The 9815-nt window shown below is 52.8% G+C and overlaps 2 long non-coding RNA genes across 3 annotated transcripts in view; one reads left to right on the forward strand and one right to left on the reverse strand.

Annotated features, from left to right (window-relative positions):
• Positions 1–9815, reverse strand: part of LOC109393308 (uncharacterized) — a 46939-nt gene that overhangs the window by 26408 nt on the left and 10716 nt on the right. The gene's annotated exons all lie outside the window — the stretch shown is intronic.
• Positions 1–9815, forward strand: part of LOC109393309 (uncharacterized) — a 13119-nt gene that overhangs the window by 664 nt on the left and 2640 nt on the right. The window contains exons 2-3 of one of the 2 annotated variants that reach the window (XR_002126233.1): positions 2826–2866; positions 8519–8961. This is a non-coding gene — a long non-coding RNA (uncharacterized LOC109393309). Of the gene's footprint in view, positions 1–2825; positions 2867–8518; positions 8962–9815 lie in introns of those variants that run through there. The other variant, XR_002126232.1, reaches the window with a different exon arrangement.

Here is a 9815-nt window from a genome sequence, read left to right on the forward strand (position 1 = left end):
GAAAGAAATTAACCTGGGTCTTAAGTTTCTATAGGGATGATCTGACCTCCAGCTTTGCTCTAAGCTGTGAAAGAAGCAGCTTCCTCCTGGCAGATTGTGGGTGTGTTCGGGAGAATGCCCTTCAAAGTGATTAACACGGCACGTTTTCAGTACTTCTGGGGACAGACGGACTTGAACATGAATCATGACCCTGCCGTTCACTGGCTGTGAGATCTTGGACAACTGACTTAACCTCTCTTGACTCACTCCCTCAACTGTTATGTATGTATACCCACCTTCCAAGTTCTCTGATGCCAGAGCGAGCGCAGTACCCGGCTCCGAGCATCCACTCCATACATAATGAATATTAGTACTTGGCTATTCTGCAGCCCTGTACCGTGAGTGCCATCTGGTAGAAAGGCTGTGTTATTCGGTCTAAATGTCATCCTAACCCAGAAGCCCCTATTTGGGTCTCTTGGTCTCAGCCTCCCAGAAAGTTGTCCTAACCCCCTGTCAGGCGCTGGCCCACAGCTCGGGGCTCAGCAGGCAGAGCATGTGCTGCCTGTGTGAAGGAGCTAGTCTCTGGCCTGGAACCACGCTGACCCCATCCTGCTGAGAAGCTGTTTGGCTTCCCCTGCTGATTTTAAAGTGAGGAGGGGATGGACCTTTAAACTGCAATCACACTTTGATTTCCCCATCTCCCCCGCACACCATCACTCAGTAAAAAAAAGAAGAAAAAAAAAGCCAATTTTAAAATGGCTGCTCTTATGATGGACGAGATTAATGGATCTTGAAGCGAAGCCAGTATACCAACTGTTCCTGCAGCCATGATGAAAGCTAATAATGTAGAAAATTTCTGCCAATTCCTTTAATTCATGAATATTTAAGTCTGTGAAAAATCTGTCAGATTATATCATTTTTTTCTGGTGATTTTCCGCCTAAGTACATTTATGGCGGCCTGCCAGTTGCTCAAGAAACTTCAACGGGAGCAAAATCATTTTTGTTGTTGTTGTTGTTACGATAGGCTGTCGTCTTCGAGCTGGATTCTTCTCCCATGCCAGGATAGAGTCAGGTTCACTTGAGACAGCCAAAGGTACCTCCGGGGATTTTCCCGCAGCAGGTATAGATTTTTCTCCTGGCCCAAAGGCTGGCAGGGTCTTTGAGAGCAGAGCCTACAGATTTCAAACTGTGTTCTACAGTACCCAAAGGTTCCTCCAGGGTTTCAGGGCATCTCTGGAAGGGGTCGGGCAGCAAATGATGAGTGGATGGGGCTGTGGGAGGTGACTCCCACTTCCACCAAGCAGTTCTGCTTTCTGCATTGAGGTTCCATTAAAATATCCTTGGAAAGAATTGTTGGCCCAGATTTAAAGAATTAAAAGGAGGTGAGTTTGGAAACCACGGCTTTAGCCCACCCCTCACATAACAGATGGAGAAACTGAACCTCCATAGGATAAGTAGTTTGTCCACATCACAAAGAACATTAGTGGAGGCCCCTGAGCTGCGGCCAGGGTCCTCGACTCCAAGCCAGCGCTCTCTCCTTTCCAGCACATTCTGGATGACCTCTCGAAGGCCCAGCATAGCCCGTCTGGGGGAAGCAGGAAGCGAGGTTCAGATGGCTGCAGCTCCCCGCCACCCTGGATGGGCCTCTCCGAAGCCAAGCTGTTTCCTTGCAGAGACAAGAGAGAGACAATGCACAGGGTTAGCTAGTGATTCAGGAGGGGAGGGGCAGCCAGCTTCAGAGATGATTATCATTCAGGGACTTGGCGAGAGGAAGGAGCGAGCTGCTTTTTATAGGAACTCCAGTTCCTCATTTTGTTCTCCTCGGGTTATTCTCCAAAGAAAGCCGGCTCAAGTCAGCTGGCAGGAGAGCCAGGCAGAGGCGGCGGTTCTGGCTGTGATGGCCCCAGTTCAACACTTGCTCCAGCTGGTCACGTCCTCACCGGGGCGGCCAGCCGCCTTCCCACACTCTGCCAGGGCCCAGGTCACCCCCGCCTGCTGGGCCGGACCCCAGCCAAAATCAACAAGTCTTTGAGCTTCTCCTTTAGACACTGTATAATTACAGCAAACACGCACTGGCAGCGAACAGCAATCGTGAGGCAATTGTTGAAGGAGCTCAAAAGCGTTTGGCATGTGGTCCTGGAGAGCAACGCGAGGAGCCCCAGCTCTCGCTGGCTTGGCCGGCCGAGCACAAGAGACTTTCAGAAGTCGGGAGTGGTGCGCTGGCACGGCACCCACAGCATGTCGCTCATCAGCTATTTCCTTGATAGTGGGTTCCTTTTTTACCACCAAGCCAACCGACTGACTCATGAGTCAGTTACTTAAAAAATAAATAAATACCCGAGGCCCACGGTGCCCGCAGCCAGCAAAATAGGCCCCTGCCGCTCGCCGGGTGGTTTCGTTTTTCCTCTTCTTGTCTTCTTGTTTGAAAACTATGCAAGTGAAACTGCAGACCTTCCCCTGGGACAGCTCCATTCCCACGGGCGGGCGGTCAGGGGCGATAGGGTGGGGGGCCAGGTCTCCCGGCAACATCGCCTCTCGGTCGCCTGGTGTTTCCATGGGCCAACAGGAGGCACACTCCTGGTGTGCCCGCTCTGAGCCAGGCCCTGTGGAAGGAAGTGGCCAAGAGCTGATGTTAGGTGACCACATAACATGGCAGGCATCCACCTGGGTGTGGCTTGGTCATCCTCTCAGCAGCTTAATAGGAAAATAGTTCTATCCTCCATTTATACATGAGGGAAAAAAGGTTTCTCAGTTGAAAATTCATACTCAGGTCCCACCCTTAGTAAAGTGCAGAGTGGGGGTTTGAATCCAGAATTGTTTGATTCTAACACTCTTCTCATTTCCAGACTCATCATTCCATAAATAGCTGACATTCTGTGTGCACCAGGTGAGTACGTGGCTTACAGGGTGATTAGCCCGGACACAGTTGGTCCTTGTCTTCCGTCCTGACATTTAAGCTTGGGAGGCAGAGTCAAGGATGAATTAGACCACTGATCGTTTCACTGCAATTGTGGTTACTGCGGTCCTGGAGAAGCCCCCTGTGGCTATAGCATGGGGCAGAGGGCCCGGGCTGGCCTGAGAGGCCTGAGGGATGAGTAGGCATTAAGCGGGCAAAGCATTCTTGGCAGAAGGCACAGCAGGCGCAAAGACTCTGAGGCCAGGAGGACGGTGTCCTGGGAGCTCGCAGAAGGTCAAGGAGCTGGACACACAGGCTGAGGGGGCAACCGGGGTGGAGAACTTGGCAGGGGCCTTGAACTCTAAAGAAATAATTGGGGCTTTATCCTAACAGCAAGCGACAGCCATTGATGAGTTCTAAGTAGCAGCATGATCAGATCTGGGTTTTTTTCTTAAAAGATCCCCTTGGTTACTTTAGGAACAGTCGGCCACAGTGGCTAGAGTGGGTGTGGGGAGTTACTGAGACACCAGAGACACTGGTGGTTTTATTTTAGGGTCTAGCTGAGGGCACAGGCTGCTAATGTCTTCAGTCCCCAATTGCCTCAAAGATGCTCCCAAGGATCTAACAGCTAATTAAGCTAATCTCATGACTGGGGCTAATGTTATATTTGTTGAAGTCCACTCCAAAGGGCAGAATGATGAGCCCGTGGCCTCGCAGCACATGGATGTCCTTAGATCTCTGTCCTGTGTTCTGTGCCCTCACTAGCACCTCTGCCAGCCTGGGAAGAGCTTAGCTCCGGCTGAGGCCAGGGTTGGGGTGACTGAAAAGCAGCACCCCTTTCCTCTTCTCCCTCCTGTCTTCACACTGTTGTGTTATTCTTTTGAGCAGTCCCTTGTGTCCCCCTCTAGTTGGCGACATATTTCATCAACACTGAAAAGGTATTCAGTGCACGCCTCCCTCCTTTGCACTTGCAGCTGCTCTCCCGGGAGTGACCTCCTGTCCCAACCGTGCCTTACCCACCTGGGGGCATGTTGTCAGGTGGAGATCCAGTGTGCGATCAGAGCTCAGGGACCCTTCCTCCAACTCCCACCCCCACCCCTTCCGCCTCACCCCTTAGTCTTTCCCAAGGTCGGATGAGTCAAGGGCGAAGAGACTTGCCCAGAGTTTCACAGGGGTGGAACTGTTCCCCCTCTTCTCCCTTCCCCTGGCATCTGTCCTGGCCTAGAAGGCCTCTGGCTGGCTGGGGCACTAGGTGTGGGGGCAAGCGCCCTCTCCTGCCCTCTGTCTGGCCCTCCCTCAACTGTTCCCATCCCCTTACAGGACAGAGCAAAAGACTTGCTCTGGGCCTGGTATGGGCTAACAGGCAGAAACTCCCAGAGCCCTGCACTGTGCCCAGGCGCCAAGGTGCCAGCTCTGTGACAGGTCACTGCAGCCGACCATTCTGCTCTTTGCCACGAAGAGCCCTCGGGGAACTCATGGGAATGGGTGGTGTCCAGGGGTCCCTGGGGCATTCGACCTGACACCATCCTCAGAGCATCAGAGCAGTTGTGGATGTTCAAGGCGGCTAAGTAACTCACGGCTAAGTGGGAACCAGCAGAGGAAGCCAAGCCTGCTCTTTTTATATTGCTTCCTGGATCAGTGAAGAGGACAGAGAGAGGAACCGGCAGGGCTCTGTCCCCAACAGCCAGCCCATGGGGACACCCCAGGACCTCAGCAGACACCAGCCCTGCAGATGCTTGACACACGCGGAAAGGCACCTCTCTGCCTAGAGCCACGCTCCTAACAGCCGATGTGGGGCCAGGGTCTGGAGGCTGGAGGGCAAGTCACTGAGGCCCCACAGAGAGCCGCTGCCCAGCACCCAGTGGTGGGCCGCCAAGACGGCTGAGGGCACCGGCGTGAGAAGACGGTTAGCGAAGGACTTCGTTACGCTGGCTCTCTTTGGCAGGGTTTTCAGAATCTTTCCTGTCAGCTCCAGACCCCAGCTCAGACCCCAGGTCCCCTTCTCTGCTCATCTGTCACCCCCCTTCCCAGCCCCACTACTCCCCTTCCCACTCCTCCGCAGCCTCCCTTCCACCCCAGCCCCCCACCAGCACTCAGAGCTGGCCTCTCTCTACCTCCCCATTATCAGGGCAGAGTTATTTGTAAGAGCGTGATGGGAGGGACGACAAGTGGATTAATGTGCCAGCGAACCCTGGTGGGGCAGCCTGCTCACTCGCCAAATACACATCATGAAAACTTACTGCTCAGAAAACAACGTGAACTCCACTGATTCATAAATATTTAATGCCCCTGCAGAGGAGCAGCCTGGGTTCCTGAGAGGCAGTGAATTGCCTCCAGGACAGAGGAGGCCAGGTTCTCTTCAGGGCCAGGAGGTCTCTCTGCTTCTCGGCCCACCCCAGCCCACCCCACCAGCTCGCACTTTCCCAAGTGCCTAGCAGATGCTTCGCTCCCTGGCTCTGCAGGCTGACCATGCCTGTCCCTGAGCAGTGTCTCAGACCTAGACGGCTGGCTCAAGATGGCTTCCAGTCCTGCTCAGTCAGCCCCTCAGCTCCTGCCTCGTCAGACACCCCAAGTCAGAAAGAAGAAGGAATCTGGTAGAGGGGACAGAGAGAAGCCAGAGAGAAACCATGAGAGACAGGCTCAACACCAGGTGTGAGGGGAGGGTGGGCGGAGGGAGGGAAGGAGGGAGGGAGAGAGAGAGAGGGAGAGAGGAGGACTAAGGGGCTGGCCCCAGAGAGCACAGTCAATGGGGAGGACCCAGTTCCAGCCCTGGGCTCCCAGTGTGACGCTGGATTGATACCCCTGCCTTGGGGAAGCACCATTCTAGGAACAGACACAGGAAGAGCCTGCAGGAGGCCATGGGGACAGGCACTGCCAGTGCTTGGGGGAGAAGGCAGGCCAGCTGACTGCCCCCTCCTGTTTGTGATGGAGACACCGTGCACTTGGACTCACTGCCCCCACCCCCGTGTCTGGGCTCCTGGCCCTGGTCTTTGCCACCACAGCCCCTCACCTCCTCCCCTTGGGTCTCCGTGAGGACTAGTCTCCAAGTGTCCCTCCTCCACCACTCTGTCCCCAAGATGCCGGCCTCTAGGACTGCATCCTCCTCAGGCTTCTCTGACTGCTGGTTTCAGGAGCTGGGGCGGAGGACTTATCCATGGGGAGGCCCAGTGGAGATGAGAAGGAAGGAAGAAACACGTTGTGTGTGTCGCTGGCAGTCCCTCATCCTCCGAGACCGGCACCTCCTCCAGGGGTCTAGTTCTCCCCAGGTCCCCATAACACTGTTCCCCCATCCCGTCAGGCCAAGGGTGGTAACAGCTTCCACCCCTGCTATTCTCTGTGTGCCTCAGCACCTCTCATTCATTCCTTCCACCCTGCCCACCTCTCATCCCTCAGTGAGAAGCCCCTGCACTCAGTTCCCTCACTTAAACTACTGGGGCAAACCCTTCTCCTGCCAGGACCCTGACCGGCATCATGCTTCCCCGCCACCCCTTACTTCTTCCTTTTGGCCCCTCAGAGAAGAGGAAGCACTGTCGTCTCTGGAGGGGGTGACGTGGGATGGGGGGTAGAGGGTGGCTTTGGGGGTCAGGCAGTCCTAACACCAACAGCCATGGGAACTTGGGCCAGTCCCTCAAATTCTCCAAGCTTTGGTTTCCTCATCTGGGAGCTAGAGAAAATGGGAACAGCAGCTTCCTCAGGACTTAAGAAGATGAAATGAGACCCTCTGCACACTTGGCATCCTCACACTTCCTAGAGGCACACAGTCGGTTGGGAGTGGGCCAGGCTGCCCCCCACGTCCCATGTGCTCCCCAGAGTCCCCCCTACATCACCGGGGTCCCAACAGGCTAGCTCTTTCTATAGTAGCCCAAGGCGTTTCCAGAGCCCACACCCTATGGCCCTAGACCTGAAAGCCACAAACAGAGAAATGACTGTCACAATTCTTGATGATGGCCTCGGACCCCAGGGAGATGGCTAACTCACCCCCCGCCCCAGAAGTTGAGACTGTCCCTGAGCCCACCCTGTGGGGACCACCCCCAATCTAGCCCAGGGAGCTCACAGGATGGAGGAAGGTGACCATGAAAGAAGTCGCCTGTCCCAGCTAGCAGCCTTTCTCCCCACTTGGGCTGTGTTCCATTCCCAGGTAGCCTGAGAATAATACAACTAGCTGCCATGTTGACACCGCCTCTGTGCCAGGTGCAGCAAGCAGACAGAACAGCATTGACATGAGCAGCTTGGTTCTAGCTCAGACGGGCTGGGTTCCAAACGTGGACAGAGGCTACATCAAAGGCTCACTCCACTTACCTCCAGGCCCCCTGCTCAGAACTCAACTGTGACCCACATTGGTGCCCGTTAGCCTTGCCTGGAGACCCTGAACCAACCTCAGTATCCAGAAAAGCCATCCAGGCTACCTCTGCTGCTTTTTAATGGTAAAAATAACCAGACTAGTGCCACAGAGAGCTGATTGCCATTTTCCCTTATACCATACGTTCATTCATTCAAAAAATATTTACCAAGTGCCTACTATGTGCCAGGCACTGTAATGGTTGTAAGAGGAGGTGAGAAGTAGAGACCTGACCGTGCACACTGTGGGTCCAACATGAGGCATTAGCTACTTCATAAGCGCAATGGCAGGCTATTGAAATGTTTTGGGAGGAGAGGCAGGTGCAACCAAATGTGCATTTTGAAAGAATCCCTCTGGTTGCAGCATAAAGAACATATAGGTGCATCTGGGATGGGCATGAAGGCCATTGGGGGAACTTGCAACAATCAGGTGGGATATGTGGTGGCCACGTGGACCAGTGATAGAGATAAGAGAGGAAATGGAGACGGTGATGAAGATAGAGAGGGATGAATGGAGTGGAGAGATACTGAAGAAGGAAAATTGATGATGTTCAGTGAGAGATTTACAATGAAAGGGGGTTGGAGAGAGAAGAAAGGGCCTAGGATGACTCTTGGGTTTCTGGGTTGTGTAAGTAGGTGGGTTGTGTTGCCATGTAGTGAGGTGAGGCACCCTGGGAGTAGGAGCAGCTTTAGGAAACAAGGTGGAAGAAGAAAGGTCATGGCTTCTGTTTTCAACATATTAAATTATTAAATTTGAGATGGTGTTGAAATATTCTTGAGAAAATGACAAGCGCACGATGAGATGTATGAGCGTGGAGCTCGAAAGAAAGATAAGCCCAGTGAAAGTTGAGGGGATAGTTCCAGCCAAGGTGCTGGGTGAAATCTGCTGAGAAAGGAGTTTAGTGAGTAAGAAAAGAGGTCCAATCCCTGAGAAACTCCAAAATGGAAAGCCAGGTAGAGGAGAGGAAAGCCCCAATGGAGCAGGGAAGCAGTGACCCAAGAGGTAGAAAGTAAATAAGGTAAGTGTTGGGTCCTGAAACCAAGAGACATGTATTAAGAATGAAAATGCTATGTTATAGGCAAAATCAAGGGAGCTGAGGACTGCTAAGTGTCCACCAGATGTAGCAGCATGGAGGTCACTGAAGCTTTAGCAAGAGCTATTTTGGGGAATACTGGTTGGGCTGGAAAACACTTCATCAGAAATTTGCTTATCGGCAGCTCCCTCCCAGGCTCTGTGCTAGGCACTAGGAAGACCGTGGTACCCAGTAGATAGGCTCACCTCATCCTTCTGGCTTCACCTTCCAGGGACAGGACAGACAACTGCTAGTTGGTGAGCACCATGTGACTAGTTCTGGACAATGGATTGTGAGCAGAAGTGATGGAAATCACTTCCAGGCTGAGCAGGTGTGAGACGCTCTGGGGCTCGATTTCCTGCCGGTGTGGAGCTGGCATGGCTCCAGATGGTGACTGCTCTCTCAGCCTCAGCCCCGAGTTATCATGATGAGTACAGCCTCTCTGCCATCTTCCTTGGGTATCACCTCGATATCTTGTTACCGTGTTCCACATTCAGCTCAATATTCTGTCTGCAGACATCTGCCTAATAGTTGCACCAAAAACATAAATAAATCACCTTTACCCATCGATCGAGGTTTGACCTCACAGCTGAGAATTGTTCCTGGCATGTTAGGAAGCCACAGGCCTCCAGCAGGGAGTCCATGCTTGAGAAGGGCATAGTGGAGTCAGTCCAGGTGTAAGATGATGAGGTTGTGCACAAGGGAGGGGGAGCTGATAAGAGAAAGGGAGATGAAAGCAGGGGGCAGCCAGAAGAAAGATCATTGACCAAACTAACTGGGAGCTCCCACACTGAAATACACTTTTTTGGGCCAAGAAAGGGATTGTTATCTCAGAAGGCAGGGAAGTTTTAAGAATACAGGCTTCGTTGTCAGACAGACCTGGGTTCCAATCACATGTCTTCCAATTATTTGCTCCATGATGTTAGGTAAGGTATGAATCACCTCTCTATCTAACCTAATCCCCAGGTCCTACCATTTTCCTCTTCAAAATTGTCCGATTGTTCCACAACTCCTAAGTAAAGCTGGGAAATGCATAGCACACTGGCTGTCACCCCCAGCTACCAGGCCTATGGAAGACCAACTGACCACAGTATTCTTCCCAGACACCAGATGCAGCCTCAGAATCATTCTTAACACCCACCACCAATTCATCACAGCTGGCTTTCAAGATAAATGTTCTTGCTATCCTTACTTAGCCTTCTAAATGTCACAGTTTAGGCCCTGCCTGTTCTTCCTACCTTACCTCCCAGCAGTCTTCCTTACTCATTTTATATTCCAGTCATATTGAGTTAGTTGCCATTCCCTAAAGAGACCAAGTTCTCTTACCCCTCTTTGGCCTAGCACACGCTGCTCCTTCCACCCCACTTCCAACCTTGTCCTCCTGGAGACACTCCTTAAATGCCAGCTCAAGGGTTCTCCAAGTACCAGTACACTCTGTGCAAATTTCCGGTGAAACACCACACTGGATGGTATCTGTCTGCTGACATGACAGCCATCCCCATCAGACCAAGATTCCTTGAGAGCAGAGC

This window comes from Hipposideros armiger, unplaced genomic scaffold, assembly GCF_001890085.2.
Source record: "Hipposideros armiger isolate ML-2016 unplaced genomic scaffold, ASM189008v1 scaffold_373, whole genome shotgun sequence".
Classification (NCBI taxonomy): domain Eukaryota; kingdom Metazoa; phylum Chordata; class Mammalia; order Chiroptera; family Hipposideridae; genus Hipposideros; species Hipposideros armiger.